General features: G+C 46.5%; 2 protein-coding genes across 9 annotated transcripts in view; both read left to right on the forward strand.

Moving 5' to 3' along the window:
- The window catches only part of LOC127030719 (uncharacterized), a 69,975-nt gene that overhangs the window by 18,417 nt on the left and 32,247 nt on the right, over window positions 1–19,311 (forward strand). The window contains exon 1 of one of the 2 annotated variants that reach the window (XM_050917446.1): window positions 717–858. The exons of the other annotated variant lie outside the window; for it this stretch is intronic. The gene's annotated coding sequence lies outside the window, so the exon portion shown is untranslated. Of the gene's footprint in view, window positions 1–716; window positions 859–19,311 lie in introns of those variants that run through there. 2 annotated transcript variants of the gene reach the window in all.
- The window catches only part of CBFA2T2 (CBFA2/RUNX1 partner transcriptional co-repressor 2), a 113,734-nt gene that overhangs the window by 16,609 nt on the left and 77,814 nt on the right, over window positions 1–19,311 (forward strand). Inside the window, exon 1 of one of the 7 annotated variants that reach the window (XM_050917352.1) lies at window positions 16,806–16,872. The exons of the other annotated variants lie outside the window; for them this stretch is intronic. The gene's annotated coding sequence lies outside the window, so the exon portion shown is untranslated. Of the gene's footprint in view, window positions 1–16,805; window positions 16,873–19,311 lie in introns of those variants that run through there. 7 annotated transcript variants of the gene reach the window in all.

The following is a 19,311-nucleotide window of genomic DNA, read 5'->3' on the forward strand; positions in this document are numbered from 1 at the left end:
GCAGGCCATGGTCCGAGCCCCACTGGCTGAGGCACTATGCAGACAGATAACAATAAGCATTTACAGTCTAAACACTTGAAATCAGAATGACTGTTCTCAGTGTGTGAAATTAAGCATGTACATACGTCTTTGCAGGCTTAGGAGCCAGTAATTTAATCTGAGGGGAATCCAACTGAGAGAGGTACTTGTACCTAAAAGAATAAAAACATATGAAAACTGCAGGTCACAATTCAAACAATCTTGTTTGAAGATACAGGATAATTCATGATTTGTGGGTTTTTTTTTTGTTAGTTTATTTGTCAAACTAACACCCTCTTGAGCACTATATTTACATTTCTGTAGGAAGCTTTCAGTCAAGCAGTGCTGGGTGGGAGCAGTCCACTTTGGCTTCTTTTAAAAAAATATAGGGGCTGATGAGTCTAGTCACCTTGTATTATGATGTTAAAGTAAGTTACTAATTAGTTCTTCATTGTGATGTTGAGTATAAAACCCTGTGCTTTTCATTAGAAAACATGCATTTCTGTGATGGACATATTCATGGCAGTGGGGGCAGTGAGGTATTTTTGATGGAAAGTAACTTTTAAAGGCTTTGAGTATGATTGATTTATTCCTATATATATTCCTTTATATTTACTGATAACTCCTAGGGAGTCACTATTTATTTGATGTGGCTAGGCGCTCAGCGACCAGGGTGGTGGGCAGCAGTATAAAACTCTAAGGGCTTGTCTACATCAGAAAGTTGCAGCGCTGGTGAGGGAGTTACAGCGCTGCAACTTTGAAGGTGTACACATCTGCAGGGCACCACCAGCGCTGCAACTCCCTGTTTGCAGCGCTGGCCGTACTCCCGTTTTGTCTCGGGTGTAGAGGATCCAGCGCTGGTGATCCAGCGCTGGTAATCCAATGTAGACACTTACCAGCGCTTTTCTTGACCTCCGTGGAAGGAGGAAGCCTCTGGTAATCAAGCTGGTCTCCTTTCCCGGTTTGCTCTCTCGTTCCCGGAGCCCAGAGCAAGCAGGTCTCCTTCCCTGCGGTTTGCTGGGTGGCTCCGGGAACGCGAGAGCAAACCGCGGCGAAGCGGGTCTCCTTTCCCGGTTTGCTCTCTCGTTCCCGGAGCCCCGAGCAAGCAGGTCTCCTTCCCTGCGGTTTGCTGGGTGGCTCCGGGAACGAGAGAGCAAACCGCGGCGAAGCGGGTCTCCTTTCCCGGTTTGCTCTCGCGGTCCCGGAGCCCAGAGCAAGCAGGTCTCCTTCCCTGCGGTTTGCTGGGTGGCTCCGGGAACGCGAGAGCAAACCGCGGCGAAGCGGGTCTCCTTTCCCGGTTTGCTCTCGCGTTCCCGGAGCCCAGAGCAAGCAGGTCTCCTTCCCTGCGGTTTGCTGGGTGGCTCCGGGAACGCGAGAGCAAACCGCGGCGAAGCGGGTCTCCTTTCCCGGTTTGCTCTCGCGTTCCCGGAGCCCAGAGCAAGCAGGTCTCCTTCCCTGCGGTTTGCTGGGTGGCTCCGGGAACGCGAGAGCAAACCGCGGCGAAGCGGGTCTCCTTTCCCGGTTTGCTCTCGCGTTCCCGGAGCCCAGAGCAAGCAGGTCTCCTTCCCTGCGGTTTGCTGGGTGGCTCCGGGAACGAGAGAGCAAACCGCGGCGAAGCGGGTCTCCTTTCCCGGTTTGCTCTCTCGTTCCCAGAGCCCAGAGCAAGCAGGTCTCCTTCCCTGCGGTTTGCTGGGTGGCTCCGGGAACGCGAGAGCAAACCGCGGCGAAGCGGGTCTCCTTTCCCGGTTTGCTCTCTCGTTCCCAGAGCCCAGAGCAAGCAGGTCTCCTTCCCTGCGGTTTGCTGGGTGGCTCCGGGAACGCGAGAGCAAACCGCGGCGAAGCGGGTCTCCTTTCCCGGTTTGCTCTCGCGTTCCCGGAGCCCAGAGCAAGCAGGTCTCCTTCCCTGCGGTTTGCTGGGTGGCTCCGGGAACGAGAGAGCAAACCGCGGCGAAGCGGGTCTCCTTTCCCGGTTTGCTCTCTCGTTCCCGGAGCCCCGAGCAAGCAGGTCTCCTTCCCTGCGGTTTGCTGGGTGGCTCCGGGAACGAGAGAGCAAACCGCGGCGAAGCGGGTCTCCTTTCCCGGTTTGCTCTCTCGTTCCCGGAGCCCAGAGCAAGCAGGTCTCCTTCCCTGCGGTTTGCTGGGTGGCTCCGGGAACGCGAGAGCAAACCGCGGCGAAGCGGGTCTCCTTTCCCGGTTTGCTCTCTCGTTCCCAGAGCCCAGAGCAAGCAGGTCTCCTTCCCTGCGGTTTGCTGGGTGGCTCCGGGAACGAGAGAGCAAACCGCGGCGAAGCGGGTCTCCTTTCCCGGTTTGCTCTCTCGTTCCCAGAGCCCAGAGCAAGCAGGTCTCCTTCCCTGCGGTTTGCTGGGTGGCTCCGGGAACGCGAGAGCAAACCGCGGCGAAGCGGGTCTCCTTTCCCGGTTTGCTCTCTCGTTCCCAGAGCCCAGAGCAAGCAGGTCTCCTTCCCTGCGGTTTGCTGGGTGGCTCCGGGAACGCGAGAGCAAACCGCGGCGAAGCGGGTCTCCTTTCCCGGTTTGCTCTCGCGTTCCCGGAGCCCAGAGCAAGCAGGTCTCCTTCCCTGCGGTTTGCTGGGTGGCTCCGGGAACGAGAGAGCAAACCGCGGCGAAGCGGGTCTCCTTTCCCGGTTTGCTCTCTCGTTCCCGGAGCCCCGAGCAAGCAGGTCTCCTTCCCTGCGGTTTGCTGGGTGGCTCCGGGAACGAGAGAGCAAACCGCGGCGAAGCGGGTCTCCTTTCCCGGTTTGCTCTCTCGTTCCCGGAGCCCAGAGCAAGCAGGTCTCCTTCCCTGCGGTTTGCTGGGTGGCTCCGGGAACGCGAGAGCAAACCGCGGCGAAGCGGGTCTCCTTTCCCGGTTTGCTCTCTCGTTCCCAGAGCCCAGAGCAAGCAGGTCTCCTTCCCTGCGGTTTGCTGGGTGGCTCCGGGAACGAGAGAGCAAACCGCGGCGAAGCGGGTCTCCTTTCCCGGTTTGCTCTCGCGTTCCCGGAACCCCCCTTGAAGCCGCCCAACAGCGCTGCAGTGTGGCCACATCTAACACCACTTGCAGCGCTGGTTGCTGTAAGTGTGGCCACTCTGCAGCGCTGGCCCTATACAGCTGTACTAATACAGCTGTAACAACCAGCGCTGCAAAACTTTAGATGTAGACATGGCCTAAAATAGATAGGTCAGTTTAATCCACTGTCAGGAATAAGCAAAGCCAAAACACACAGATTTACACTGAAAAATGCCAGGGTTGGGACTTTGCTGATGCTCACTGCACTTCGCTATTTGAACTGGACCCAGGCTTTCTAGGTAGCTATTGATTGTTAGCATTGGTATAGTTCAGGGGTCGGCAACCTTTCAGAAGTGCTGTGCTGAGTCTTCATTTATTCACTCTAATTTAAGGTTTCATGTGCCACTAATACATTTTAACATTTTTAGAAGGTCTCTTTCTATAAGTCTATAATATATAACTAAACTATTGTTGTATGTAAAGTAAATAAGGTTTTAAAAAATGTTTAAGATTAAAATTAAATTAAAATGCAGAGCACCCTGGACCAGTGGCCAGGACCCGAGCAGTGTGAGTGCCACTGAAAATCAGCTTGCGTGCCACCTTTGGCATGCGAGCGATAGGTTGCCTACCCCTGGTGTAGTTCTTAAGTTTGTAACGGAAGGTGGGTTGGTGTGTTCTGTCAGCTTACACTTGATTTCAGACGTTTCTCCAATGACACTGGCTTAATATTAGTTTTTGAGACCTAACATAACATGTAAGGGAAATTACAGTGCATAATATGTTTGTTCAATGCAATAAATACAGTAGCACTATTCACTGTGAATTTAAGGTGTTAACTTAAGTTGCAATTTTACTCTGAAAAGTTGTCTATAGAAATGGCCCCATGCTGCATAGCAGATCTACCATTGTGTGAGTGTTCAGTCATATCTGCTTACTTTAGTGACTTAAATAGTTCTTTTTTTCTGCTTTTTCCTCCTATTCACAGCTGATGGAGTGAGCTGGAGTTGATATCTTTCTTGTGTCTCCTCAACAGAATTGTTTATTAAATTCTAGAGGCAAAGGTGGGGGAGGTAATATCTTTTATTGGACCAACTTCTGTTAGAGTGAGAGACAAACTTGCCATCTTACACAGAACTCTTCAGATGATCGTCAGTCCCATCATAACAGTTTTTTATCTGTGAATTTTAAAAGAGTGTAGACTCTTTTCGCTCAGCATAGCAATCCAAGAGCTCCCCTGGGAGAAGCACTTCTCACCAAACTTGTAGGAATGCTAACATTGTTCCTAGAAACTTGTAATCGTGACCCTCCTCTTGACATATGTCATGGTGCTGGAAGAAAGCTTCATTTGTGACAAAAGATGAAGGTCAAGATTTTCAAACCCATTGGCCTGGAAGTTGGGCTCCTAAATCCATATTTAGGGGTTTACAAATTTCAGTGGCCCAATTTTCAGAGGTACTAAGCAAAGTGAAGGGCTGCTGCTGCTGCTTGGGGCACCTTTGCAAAATCAGGCTGTCTTTTCTTTAGTTTCCTAAGTATGGATTTTGGAGCCTAACTTTAGGTCCTTAGGCTTGGCATACATTTTGTCCTGAGGTGAGTTTATCCATGATAGAATAATAATACCATGTTTTTCTTTAGCAGATGGCAAAGTGCTTGACAAAGGAAGTCAGTGTCATTACTGACATTTTACAGATGGGGAAACTCAGGCACAGAGTGAGGCAATGACTTGCACAAGGTCAGCCAGCAGGTCAGTGCCAGAGCTGAGAGGAGAAACCAGGTCTCTCAAATCCCAGTCCGATGCTCTCTCTACTAGAACACGTTGTCTCCTAAAACAGTACGGAATCAGGAAAAAATAACTTTGCTGGGCAGGATTTAGAACATCAGAGTGGCCACACTGGGTCAGACCAAAGGTCCATCTAGCCCAGTATCCTGTCTTCCAACAGTGGCCAATGCCAGGTGCCCCAGAGGGAACAAACAGAACAGGTAATCATCAAGTGATCCATCCCCTGTTGCCCATTCCCAGCTTCTGGCAAACAGAGGCTAGGGACACCCTGGCTAATAGCCGTTGATGGACCTATCCTCCATGAACTTATGTAGCTCTTTTTTTGAATCATGTTATAGTCTTGGCCTTCACAGCGTCCCCTGGCAAGGAGTTCCACAGGTTGTGCATTGTGTGCAAAACGATTCTTTGCTGTGTTTGCAATCCAAACACTGAAGCTAGTGGGTAGTGAGAGCCAGACTGGATCTGAGCTGACTGCCAAGATACAAGTACCGTATATACTTGTTCATAAGCCGAATTTTTTTAGTTGAAAAGGGAAGCACCGGAGAAGGGAGTCGACTTGTGAATGGGTATAGAGAGGGAGAGGTGGGACACAGCCCGTCCCCCCAGCAGAGGGAGCAAGGAGAGGCAGCACAGCCAGCAGAGCCAGAAGGGAAGAGGTGGGCCACGCTGCTCTTGCCCCAGCCTCCGAAGCAGCTGCAGCTCCAGGGCTGGTAGGCTGCAGCCGTGCCACTTGGCCCTGCCCCCCAGAGCAGGCTGTGGCCGTGCCTCCCAGCCCACTGGAACATGCTGCAGCCGAGCCACCTGGTCTGGCCCATTGGAGCAGGCTGTGGCTGTGCTGCCCAGTCTGCCGGAGCAGCTCCAGCCAGCCCAGAGACATCCTCCCCAGATAAGGTGGGAAGGGATGGGATGGGGAGAGTGGGGCTGTCCTGGGCTGGGGTGGGGTCATGTGGGGTGTGATCACAGGGGTTATTCCCCTGACTCTGTTTCTCTCCCACAAAAAATTTCCCAACCAGTTGCTGTCCTGGCCTGTCAGGGTAAACAGCTGGTGTGACGGGACACTTCGTTTACTTAGGTTTACCTCCGTGCCTGCAGACGCTTGAGGTAAACAAACCATCTCCGCCCACCAGCAGCTTATTCTAATGGCCCGGGAACCAAAGTTTGCTGACCCCTGAATTATAGGGTCGGCTTATGAACGGGTTATAAAAATTTTCCATTTTTACTTATCCATCTTGAGGGGGCCGGGGGGGAGAGGTTGGCTTATAAATGAACCGGCTTATGATCAATACGATAGTTGCTCTTGAAGATCCCACTAGGTGCTTATCTGCATTTTTAGGTTCCTAAATACCTTTAAAAATTGGCCTTTGGTACTTATAGAGCCGCCTGTGGCTCCTGGTTACGTTTGCTCTGAGCCATGATGCCCGGGCCACTGCTGCATCACTAGCCCAAGCAGTGCTGCCCAAAAGCTGTTGACTCTTCATGGCGCAGCCCGACATTGTCCGAGAAGGAGCAATGATGCGGGCTGCCACTGCCTGTCAGTAATGGTTCTGTTTGAACAAGCAAGCAGTCAGCCATACTTTTCCCCAGTTCCTTCCTTTTCCCACTCTTTCTTCATGCTCCCCCACAAAGATTCGAGCAGACTGGGCTGGCAGGCTGCAGAGGAACAGCCTCATGTTCCTCCCTCCCTCCTTTGGTTTATTGATTGAGGTGTATGCTTTTGGAGATGCAATGAGTGTTTGAGGCAGGGAGTGAAGGGTACGAGGAGGTAGCTGAACTTGGCGTAAATGTGTCGAGGATGAAGGGAGTAGAATGAACTTATTTTGGGATGGGGTTCTGTATGTCTAAGGAATAGCCGGGGAGTTGAGGGTAGAATTTACGGTGATGATGAAACATGGGGAAGGAAGAGAAGAACTTCACAAAGGAGAGAAACAGGATGGCAAAGGAAGGAAAGAGAACAGATCCTGAAAATGTGCAGGAGAGACACCAAGAAGGAAGGAAAATTAGGAGTGAAGAGCAGTGTGAAGGGAAGAACAAATGAAGGAGATGCTGGAATTTACATCTTAAAAGTTACTAGTTGGTGGGAGGTAAACACTTCCAATAAGTTGTGCATCAACTACTATCTTTGCAGGTTCCAGCACTACAGCATGGCTGAAATCCGGCCATTCTTTGTCTGACCTCCACTCTTCTCTCCCCTGGCCATTCTGGTTTTTGATTGGCTTCCTGTACTAAGTGAAACCACAACCTTTCAAACTCCTCCAGGCAGAATGAAAGGCACATGGCATCAGTGTAAGAGGAGCCCCTTGCAGTCTACTGTGCTTGGGTGGGCGTGCTGGTTCTTTCGTAAACTAATAGCTCCCAGCAGTGCTGCTAAATCAGACTTCATGGAGCCAAGAGCTGAAAGCTTGGAATACCACTGCAGGCACAAAAGGTCTGTCTCTTTTCCAACTGCCACCATTTGTTATGAGGCTAATGATCCAGAGACCCAATTGACAACAAGAGCAGGCTGCCAAAGATTGCCTTTGGGAGGAAAAAGTTCACATTTAGATAAAAACAAAACTGAAAGTTAAGTCACCCCTTTTTTATTTTTTGTCTGTGATCGGGGAGGGAAGTGAGAGAATTCCATTCAGCATTACATCTGCAAAACTAACAAAAGTTTGGCAACAATCAGCATTCTAATTTATATTACTTCATTGGAAAGTGCTATTTCAAATCCATTAGTTGGTGGTTTGCAGTACAGTGTTGGTCACAGTTTTACAGCTTCTGGGTGCACTGCAAAATAGTCTTTTAAAGAGAGGTTGTGGTTTGGATTAGAAACCTGGGTTTTAAAACCCAAGTTATCAGGTTAGTGACTGCTGTAGTCTGCCATGAAAGCAAACCTGGACTAAATGACCTATTGAGGTCCCTTCCAGCCCTACATTTCTATGATTTCCTTCTGTGCCTCTCCAGTACCATAACATATTTAGGCACTATAATCATGCAGAGGTAGTAAGGTACATGGGGAAGCAGCCACTTGGGATTTTGTTTTAGTGCAATTTCAAAAGAAAACCAACAATATTATTTCTGTGTAATGCTTGTGAATAAGAAATAGAAACCTGTGTTGAGGGGTTAAAAACCTCCTCTATTAAAATAGAGATGTGATAACAAAGAAACAAAACACGCTATTGGCTGGGTTGGGAAAAGTCAGCGGCCTTTAAGGAATAAAGTAAAGATAGGGGGATGTACAATATGGGGCACTATGTTTCACAATGTACTTGAGGTGTTTGGGATCCATCACATTCATTTTATCGTGAACGTTATTCCTACAACAAGAGAATTCAGCAAATCACAGCATTGAACGTTCCTGCTTCAATAGGTTTTTAACAGTCTCTGCTACTGTTTTCCTGGATCTTCCTCTTTTTTTGTGGGGGGCGGGGGGTGGGGGGCAGAGGGGCGAGGCTGAGGTTTGAATAATTGTTTGGGGCAGGGTTCAAAGTGAATTGAGGAGTGCTGCTAACAAGTCCTGGGTATCCCAGGGATGTGCGAAAGAACAGTGATGTGACTGAACATGGAAACAGGCTTTCAGAGCTCTCTAAGGCCATGGCTACACTGGCGCTTTACCGCACTGCAACTTTCGCACTCAGGGGTGTGAAAAAAAACACCCCCCTGAGCGCTGCAAGATACAGCGCTGTACAGCCTCAATGTAAACAGTGCCGCAGCGCTGGGAGCGCGGCTCCCAGTGCTGCAAGCTACACCCGTAGAGGATGGGGAGTACGTGCAGCGCTGGGAGAGAGCGCCACGGCAGCGCTTTGAAGTGCAAGTGTAGCCATACCCTGAATGTGAATGCACAGTCATTTTAACCTGGGAGACAGGACTTGTGGGCACAAAGGGACACAAAAGATTGAAGCCCTTTAATTATGTAGCCCAAAATGTCAAAGATTTTCAGTGCGGTTTATAACAGAATAATGCTTGAGGGGTTTTGAAGTGACTGAATATCGTGACTGAGTTTGCCAGAAAAAGATGTCAACCAGTTTACGTTCCAAAGCTGGTAAGTATTCTGATCATCCTGACTGAGATAGCTAGTTAAGAAAGATAAGAGTTGCAGAAATTGGAGTTATGAGGATATATATCTTTTTAACGAACATCTGAAGATGAATGAATCCAGAATTTTGTATCTTTTCATCCTGCCATTTGGAAAATATTGTTGTTACAGAGCTATTGAACTAGCTGTTTAAATTTAATCCTCTGCGGGCTGGGTTTACTCTTTCCAAATAGGATTACTCATATTTTCCGTATTTCAGTGTTTGGTTTAAATACCCATGACGGCTACAGGGACTTGGATTTCTGGTCAGGGCAAGGGTGTTAAATTTAGAAAAAGTTCCGTTTGTTGGAAGGAATACAAAATTCTCAGGTATTTTTTTCTTCACTTGTGAGGTCGAGTGGCAACAATGAACAGGTAACCTTTCCTTCCATTTTTCTCATATGGCAAACATTTTCTGTACAAATTCAGTAGACTGCATTGTACTAAGTGTCTGTCTGCTTAATTCATTGCTCTTGAACTTTCATTCCCAACCCCTTGTTAGCCTCCCTTGCTGTTAAATGAAATTCCTTGCACCCCCAGTTCAAACACTGAAATAAGCTGACACCACCTCATTCTGTGTGTGTGTGTGTGTGTGTATATATTTACTTTAAGGTGTGGAAACTCATTCATTTTAATTATATCCGACATAGTACAGGGGTGGCCAAATTATGGCTCTTTTACCATTAAAGTGTGGCTTGAGGCCCCCCCCCCCAATTCTCCACCTACCAGACTGCACGGAGAGGTGGTGGAAGGGGGATCTTGGGATCTTGTGGTGGGGTAGGAGCTTCTTCCCAGTGAGGAGAGGGGTCTCAGGGCTTCAGCTCCACAGGGCACACCTGCCAGGGCTTTGGGCTTCAGCAGGAGTGGGGCTGAAGCCCCAACAGGCGCACCCTGGCCTCAAACTTCTGAAGATTGTTGTATGCAGCTCAGAGGATCAGTAAGTTTTTGGTCACTCCTGACGTAGTAAATGGTCCGAATGGTAAAACCCTGGCTGCTTAGTCCATGTAAATAATCAACATATATTGCACTGATACCAACAGGAGGCCAGCCTGTTACGGTAGACAAGCCTGTTAACAGAATCGGTCATGTGCTGGGTTAAACAATGAACTTGTTGAAACAGGTATGTTTGTTAAATGACTGAATTTACTCCGCACTAAGAGATTTAATCTCCAGTCAGTGCACCCGAGAGGGTGGCTTCCGTGCAGCACTGTTGCTAACCTGAATGAGCATTATCCACGTTTCCCCCAGAGAGCGAGCGATATGCAGTGAGCTTCCCCTGAACCTTCGGAAGCATCCAAGTCTGCTGTCCCTTCCTGGGTCTAGCGACTTTTATATAAGGAATAAAGGGAGCAACCAAACATTTGACTTTCCTGCCAAACCTGGAGACTAGAAGAGGAGGAGTATTCCAATTGGTTTCCATTGCATTCCGTTTAACATGAATTTACAGTTTCCATTTACCCTGACAAATAACTTTGGCTGCTCTGATACTTTTGGATTTATTTTCTGTGCAGTGGAAAGTGGGGAGCTTAAAAGGGTAAATGCTTTCCATGGTTGCCGTGAATAAATCTGAGGCGTCTTTCCAAGATAGGAGCTCAGAAAGTAAAAAAAAAAAAAGCCACGGTGCATCATAAATATGTGAAGAATTTAATAGAAGTCAAAGCAAGTTCAGATTTTCTCCGTTTGCCGGGGAAATGGACTGTGATAGGCATAAAAATTCCACTGGAAACTGGAAAAATTCTCCAGATTTCTCTGCTTTCCCAGAAACCACAGCTAGCAGCATATATCAATAGTCTGCAGTGTTCAAGCTTTGTTTTCATAGTTCTTTCCATAGAACGTTCCCATGTGAAGAAAGTAGGACCAGATTAATGCACAGAGACAGGGAGAGCAATTTTCCTAGCCGCTGGATGCAGTATTAGTTCTTTCCATGGTGGTGTCTGTGCACAGTATCAACATCTGGGTTGCAGAATCCTTAGCGATGGCTGCTGTCAGAGCAAACTAGCTAGTTGCCTTTTTAACTAGGAATCCGGCTCGATGTCTGTCAGTTTATGTGGTTTATTTTTTCTTGTTGGTAGGTCTTGTCTTTACATTTTTTTCCTTCTGATGGCAAAGGCGCAGAGAGTGGACGGGTTAGCTTAGCAGAAAATTTATTTCAAGAGATCTGCTTCAGAGAAAAAATTTTAGTAAAGTAAATGTTTAAAATGAAATATACACAGGTTGATAGGGAAGGTACTGTACATCTGGGGTCAGGCTTGGGTTATGGGGGTTACAGATATCATTTGCAAGGATGAAAAAATACCTATATATATCGCATAACCGGCATAGACTCAGATTGGAGTGTAAAGGTTTTTAAAGTGTCAGTGGATAAGTGGGCTCGGGTATGCCACCATAGTTGAAGGAGTTGCATTGTTTCTCAGTTGCTGCGCTTTTGTAGTGAGGGGTCACCGATAACTTATTTTGAAATACTTTCCTCTGTAAAGAAAAGTAAAGGCTAGAACGCCATTCCCTTTTGGTCTAGTGAATGGAATACTGAGATGGGTTGCATTGATGCGCTATGTAACCATGGCAAGTCACGTAAGACTTGATCCAAAGCCCATGGAAGTCAGTGGAAAGACTCCTGTTGACTTCAGCAGGCTTTTTACTCAAGATTCACTCGCCTTTTGTAAAGTGATTGATAGCAACAGATTAAAAAACATCCATATAAGTGCATATTTTTCTTCATTACGGTGATGCCCTTTCTGTCTAAACTGCAAATAAAAACCATGGCTGGCGTGTGCCAGATGACTCGGGTCCCAGAGCTTGGGATGCAGGGCTGTTTCATTGCAGTGTAGGCTTCTGGGTTTGGGCTGCAGCCTGAGCCCTGGGACCCTTCCACCTCACAGAGTCCTAGAAACCAGGCTCCATCCCAAGCCCGGAGGTCAACACAGCAATGAAACAGCCCCACAGCTTGAGTCCAACGAGCCCGAGTCAGCTGGCATAGGCCAGCCTCGGGTGTCTAGTTACTGTGTAGATGGAACCTATGAGGCTACTCAGTGCAGTGCATTTCTGTTCGCCTTGATGAGAAGTGGGTATATCTCTTCTCTTGTTTTGACACAGGCAAGTAAAGTAACATTTTAAGTTCTCAGTCGGTTTGGTACAGAGTGGGCACATTTTGCTAATTTGTCTGTAACACTGAATTAATATAACTGCAAACTGCTTTTAACATCCTTGATATGTCTGATTTTTCTCCACTTAAAAACTATTTTCAGGGTTGTGAAAATAAGGGGAAAGATTTGTTTGCCGCTGAGTGACAATTGACTGCTACAACAAAAGTTAGCGCTCTCAAAGGCATTCTTGCAGTTAATAACTTGAAATTAAATTTTGTAAGCCATTGGGGTTTGGGGGGGGGGAGTTTCTTTAAAAATACCTGAGAATGTGTTGTTTGGGGGGAGGGGAGTCCTCAACAAGCTCACGTGCCTGTTAACAGAGTGGTTTTCTTCTGATGGCTCCTCAGAAGCTTTCTGCCATTGGTGGTATCATGAAGTGCCCTTGCCATCCGAGCAGCTTTCTGTCATTTTAATAACACTGGTATGACACATCCAGTTAAATCCACTCATACAAGAAGGATTTGGAAAACTTCTGTGTGCTGCAGTGTGCCTCTTTGCACAGAGTATGGATATGGTCCCAATCACACACCTCAAGGCATGGGTTTCTTAGTCGCATGGTTATACTCTGAAAAATGGCTCTCTTAAAATGGCACAGTGGGGCTTCATATTTGTATCCAAATGACTCGAGCAAATTTGGTCAAGTTATAAGAAAAAAGATGTTTGACCAGATCCATCTGGGCAGTGTGTCCACATTGCACTGCACTATGTGGGGAATCTGATGGTAGCGCTGATGTAATTGGCCCTGGGAGGATCACCCCACCACATGGGGGACTTCTACTGGCATAGAGCCTCCTCTGCTACTCCCTCACCCTACTGGCAGCATATGGGGTTGACTAGAGGAAAGGCGATGTGGCTGGGACTTCCGTCTGCTGTGTCTGTTCCTGACTGCAGTTTTGGCCCCGCCCTCTTGGGGCTGTTTGCAGCCAGAGTTAAAGCAGTAATTGCCTGTCTTTTATGCTTGGGAACTAGCCGTATGTACAGCAGAGCAAGCTCTATGCCACCTTTTTGTATTCTCTGCCTCCCTCCCCTCTGCCACTTAAACTGTGCCCCTTAGCAGTAGCTGACAATAGTCTGGCCTGTTTCTTTTAATGATATATCCTGCAAACTCACTTTGAGTTCTGGAAACTGAGATGGGTTCTTTGGCTTATGCACAATAACCAACAACAAGGGATTTTGCAGATGGAACCTAGCTGACAAAGCAAAAAATAAAAAATAAAATTCAGTTCTCTCTCCCAGAGCTGGGCTAGCTAACGGGAGTTAAAGGAAAAAACTTTTTTGTCACAAAACAAAGATATGAATCTGAACCACAGAACAGATCCATTAAGTCAGGAACCATTCTTATACAGTCACACTTCTGACTGTATAAGCATGGTGCGATGCCGCCAGGGCTTCTGAATTTGTGGGAATACATTTTCACCTCAATGATAATAAAACAATATTGAAATTTTTTTTTTGTGAAACTGCTGCATTAATATTTTATCAGTTTCCCTGATTGTGTTGTTTAGTCCTTGGACTTAACTAGCTGTCCGCAGCTGTTGCGTATTGACTTTTCCCCTGGCGGTGTTTGGGACTGCAGGCCAAAACATGAGGAAAATAGTTCTTTAAAACTTAAGTTTTGGTTTTTTTCACTTTTTTAAATTTGTTTGTGTCTGCATAACTAAGATGCACTTTTTCTGTCTTGTTTTGTGAAATATTGACAGCCTCAGTTTTTTGCTTGTGTTTTGTAAAAGGTGGTAAACACACCCCAAACCCTAACTTTTTCAAATAAAACATCTCTTGAACAGATCAGAACTTCACCTGCTTTAATCTCCCCTGATACAAATTATTTACAGAACAATTGCATACCTGTAGGAGACTGATTGCAAATGTAAACTCAGGTTCAACTTCTTTGGGGTAGAAAGGCTAAATGTGTCAGCTCTCCAAGTGACACCCTCCCCATGTCATTGGAATGAATCATGTCATTCATATGTACTGTATACTAATAAAAAGCTAGATGGAATTGAACTCTCGTGCAAAGAGGAACTATTATAAAGGGACATTTAGGTTTATTCATTTCGTTTGAACTCTTTTTCTTCTCAAGGAAGCTGAAATTTTAACATAATTTTTTTATAGCTAACTTTCTTATTGGTGCACTGACATCTTGGTTGTCACTTCTTGGGACAGAGAGATCTGAAAATAGTCTTAAACTAGTTCCCCCTCTGCTGGCTGGTTGGCTGACTAGAGCACAAGTAAATAGAGGCATTGGGGATGTTTGAATAGACCTTTTTTTAGTTAAATCTAGAAAATAATCCTTTGTGAGCAGACACCCCATTAGCATGCTGTGACAGAATGCTGCCCGAAAGGAAGGATGGCCCACGCATTCGGCATACCTCTGAAGCATTTCTTGAGTCCTGTAAATCCTGATTGGGGCGCTGTGGGCTGAAATGCCAGAGTTGAAGACAGAAGCATATGTGAGCCCAGAGTGCTGCTGTTACTGAGTTGGCAGGGGGCACACTCAAGTGACTGGAGTTCTTTCCCTCAGTACCTCTAACCCCACCCTTGCTCCTTAGGAAGGACTAGCTCCCACTCCCACAGAGCACAGTTTTAACCTTTACTTTAAAAGCTCCTCCTCTCTGTCACTATCCCCTTCTATTCCTCCCTCCCAAGAGAAATGAGGGGTTCTTAACCTGACTTGGGAATGAAGAGAAATAGAGCAATTTGGGGATGAAGAGGGAGATGAGACACTCAAGTGGCCATGTCTGTTGAGAGCCTAGGGCTGTGGGTTTCTGGGGACCAGTAACCAAACAAAGCACTGGGAATTTAATAACTGAGAACCACCTTTACCAGTTTTGGGTCTGTAATTGGCCAGTATCCCTGGCTTCTAATTGGCTGAGTTCATTCAATTTCTGTATAACTTCCAGTAGCCTGGGGCCTGTTCCTGCAAGTATTTATGACCATGCATAGTACTCTCTGCTTGGAGTTGCCTCATTGCGCGCTTGGCCCTTAGATATCATTGTGCTAGAATCATGCAATAAAATTCTCAGAGAAGCTGAATAACTATCTGCCATCCATCATCAGACACCTCTGCCATTCTTGTGCCAAAGCTCTTCAGAGAATCAGCATCTTAATCAGGATTTCCACTTTCCCTCTCCTCCCCACTTAAAGTCAGCATTTGGTAGTCTTGGCAGTGTTGGGCTTTACATTGTCATTAGGTGCTGGGAGTTTTGTTGAGCTGTCTAGCTTTCAGACAAATATATGGGAAACTTCAGTGTTGCCCACGCGATTTTCTAAAGGGTCATGTTACATGTTTGAACCTGCACAGCTCAAGGAAGTCCCCAGTGGCGGTGTGGTGGTGCTGTCACCTCTTTCCTTCTTCAAGGAGCAGAAGCAGTGTGAAATTCGAGCAGGGGCCCTTGTATGTGTGGCACTGGCTGTGGATGTGAACTGTGCAACCCCTAGGTCCTAGCATCTGGCTCCATGTGTGAAGCACTGGTGCAGTGTGATCACTGTAGTTGCTGCCAGCCAAGCTCTGTTGTTGTCCAAGGTGTGTGTTGGTGAGTGGCTACAACAAAGTGAGAATCCTGGCAGAGGTGCTTACGTGTTGCAGAGCTACCATGTCTAAGGGTATGCCTACGCTTAACGATAGAGCAGCACAGTTGTAGTGGGTCAGTGTAGAAACCTACTGCAGTTATGGAGGGGGTCCCATAAGAATTCTTCCTCTGAACAAATGCTATCTACACTGGGGGGTTAGGTCAGCTTGGGGTGTGGATTTTTCACACGCCTGAGCGATGTAGCTGGGTCAATCTAATTTACTAGTGTAGACCAGCCCAAAATACTTTATGGAAACACTCCAAGTTGGTTGTGTCCAATGGCTTTCTTCTATGAGCTTCCTCAGTGACTGCTAAGAAAAGATTTATCCCATGAATCCACTATACATATCATTAAACAATAAGGCATGTTTTTCTTTAACAGTTCCCCTCCTCTGTGATTAGAATGTTACGTATTTAATAACTCTTCCTCTGAGTTTTCCAGCCCTAGTTTGAGATCCTTGCACCATCAGAATAGTATCTTCTTATTGCTTCTAATTGTTAACACATGCCAGTTTTGCAATTTTGCAAACTGGGACTGAAATTTGAAGGCAGTTTACATGAAAGATTTACGTGCACTAGAAAACCTTCAGAAAATTAGTTTGTTTACCAAACAGCTTATCCAAATCCAGTTTCTAAAACCGAGTGCTAAAATTATACTCTCTTCAGCACTACAGGCTACCTACTAGAGTGATTTACAACAGGCGTTCTCTACAAACAAGAGCTGTATAAACATGAAGTCATAAAGGATTTTGAAAGGATCAGTCCAGCTGAACGTCCAATAGTGTCATCCTTTGAAGCCCCTCTTCATGGGGAGCTAGCATGGATCGTTGTAGTGCAGGATCAGTGTTGTTGTCAGCCATAAACAAATTATGGGTATTTAACAAGTTAATGTCAAAGTGGCTGAGAGTCACTGATAGGTGTGTGCTTTATGACATCAGCTGGCAAGGAGCCCTGGTAACAGAGAGAACGGGAGGGGGGAGAGGGAGAGAAAGGAGGGTGTGTGTGTCTATATCTGGATATTCTGGCGAGGTAAAGAGCTGGTTTGTTTGGCTGGACCTTCCCATCTGGGATCCATCTGTGTTTCCCTGGGATCGGACAGGCGGCTCTAGTCAGTGAGAAATCGCAGATGTGAGAGAGCTGACACATGTCCAGCTAATGAAAGAAGGAAGGCTGGTCTGAGGCTGTGCTCGAAGATTAAGAGCAAAAAAAGAAGAGCATTTTATATATATATATATATATATATATATGTCGAAGAAATTAGGTGAATTCTACAGCAGCTGGATTGTTGTAACCTGCGTATTTCGGGTAAGCAATATGTTTAAATTAGATTATTTTTTAAAAATGTTAAGAGGTTTATTTGTGTTTTTTTGTTTTTGTTACGCTGTTTTGCTGTGTGCTAATTTTTTAAGAGCAGAAATATTTTTCTGTTCTGTGGATCAGTTGAACCTTGAGCTCAGAGAGTAGAAGAGGGTGTATATCTGTGCATGTGAACCCTCACATATGCAGTGCTTTGCAGTATCGCCCTCCCCTCTCTAACCATCTCATTTAGACTGCAGTGGTTCTGCTGGTAAAAACTTCAATAGATGAGCTGACTTGGTGCGTGGATTATGCAGCTAAAAAAATAGTAAACTGTTTCTCTAAGGAGGGCTGCGTTAGCTTTCTGTCCTTTACGTTGCTATGGAAGGGTTTGGTTTTCCTGGGGCGAAGGCTGGCATTCAGCGTTTCCTAGTCTAATGGGAAATCGAAAAGTGAGAGGATTTTTTAATGTAATGTGTTTTTCATTGTGGCAAGCTTTATTCTCAGTTTTGCAAAACAATATTTTATAAACTGAGATTTATAATATAGGAGTAAATGTATAGGGTTAAGTCTTCTCCATCAGCTCCCAAATGTTCATAATTTTAATACCCCTCCAACCCATTTTTTCTCTGCACTGTGTGAGAGAATGCTACCTTTTTGTCTTTATACTCTCAAAGCTGGTACTGATGCTATCAATATTTAAATATCTCAGTTCAGTTTTGTGATGCAGTAACATCTCTTTGCTGTTAAAATTTATATTGCAAGGCTACTGTACATTGGATTCCATTTTATTCTAGGAATTCCCAATCTAACATATATATCTTAAACCTGCTTTTTGTTTTCCTCTTTTTCCAAAGGTTCAGCAGTTTCAAAATGTTCCGCTGATCCCTCAGAGCATACTACTGTAAAAATTATAGCACTGAACACCCGGTGAGCTATTGGCGCTGGGGCTGAATGTTTGTGTATGCCACTAAAAAATATTGTCTCTCTTTTTTGCATCACTAAACTCCAGAGCTGCTGCATTTATAATCCATTGTGTTCCCCTTATGCTCATCCATGAAATGCTGCCCAGTTGCACCAAATATACCAGAATCCACCCTAAAGTTCTGAAGGCTAAAAGTGAGGATGGGAAACCTTGCTACAGAATCAGAGGTGGAAAATATTTGTTGGGTTATCTACTACATCTCCCTGCCAGTGCAGGACTATTCCCTATTGTACACTTACTAGTGCTTTGTCCAGGCTAGTTTTTAAACCTGCCAAGTGTCAGGGCTTCCCTTGGGAGACTGTTCCACAGCCTGATAGAGCTCCCTGGCAGCAAGTTTATCCCGCTGTTCAGGCTAAATGTCCCTATTCTTAGTCTCGTTTCATTATTCTTACCTATGCGCTCTTATCTTAAACAATTCTCTTTCTCTTGGAGTTTGCAAACATTCATTGGGTGTAGGCTGTTTCCGTATGCTTTGCAAGCCGGCACCTTGGTTAATGAAAGTGACTCTGCACATGGACACCTAAACCTTGCTGTTTGTCTCTTGATTTCCAACACCTAGGAAGTAGCATACTGGGCAATGCTGTGCAAATTAACATCCCAGAACATGCCAGAATGAAGGAAGAATGTCACAAACCATACAAGCATGTGCCAATTCCTAATAGTGAATTTTTCTGTTATGTTTTATTTGCATCAGTGCATGAGCTATTTCTCGTGCAGTTGGGTAGCTTCTGCTTTGATGGTGTTGAAGACTTGCAGAATTTGCCAGTGTTAATGCTGTTGTTCATTGAAATTACTTTGCTCCATTTAAGACTTGATCCTGCAGTCACTATGCAAGCAAACTCCCAGTTAAGTGATCAGGAGTTTTGCCCACGTTTGGACTGCATAATTGGGCTATTAGTCTTTATTTTAAACAGCTAGCCTGCCAAATTCACGTTCGAGTTCTGCAGAAGACTGAGTCCTGAGGAAGAGGAGAAGAGATTAGAAGAGAGGGGGGCAAACTATGGCCCTTGGGCCACATCCGGCCTGCAGGACCCTTCCTTCTGGTCCCCGAGCTCCTGCCAGGGAGCTGGGTCAGGACAGGCTTGTGGAGGAGCCGGCCCAACTCCCTGGCAGTGCGGTGAACGGGGCGGAGGCTAGCTCTTGGCCCCTCCCCTTCTGCTCCCTTCCCTCCCTGCCTCTCTTGCAATCACAGTTCCCCCAGCGCCTGGGCAGTGTGGCTGCAGCTCTGGCCAGGCAGTACAGCTATAGCAATGCCAGACCTGGTGCACAGGGGGTGGGGAGCAGGGAGAGTTCCGGGAAGGTTCCAGGGGGGTATTCAAGGGGCCTGGGCCCTGCTGCCGGGGACAGGGGCAGAGCAAGCCAGGGTCCCCCTCCACCCCCAGCGTGTGTGGCCCCTATCCCCAGCAGCCAGGCCCAGACAGGGAGCGAGCCCTGCCCGACTGCCAGGGAGAGCAGCCAAACGA

The sequence above is a fragment of the Gopherus flavomarginatus genome, chromosome 11 (genome assembly GCF_025201925.1).
Source record: "Gopherus flavomarginatus isolate rGopFla2 chromosome 11, rGopFla2.mat.asm, whole genome shotgun sequence".
In the NCBI taxonomy this organism is placed as follows: domain Eukaryota; kingdom Metazoa; phylum Chordata; order Testudines; family Testudinidae; genus Gopherus; species Gopherus flavomarginatus.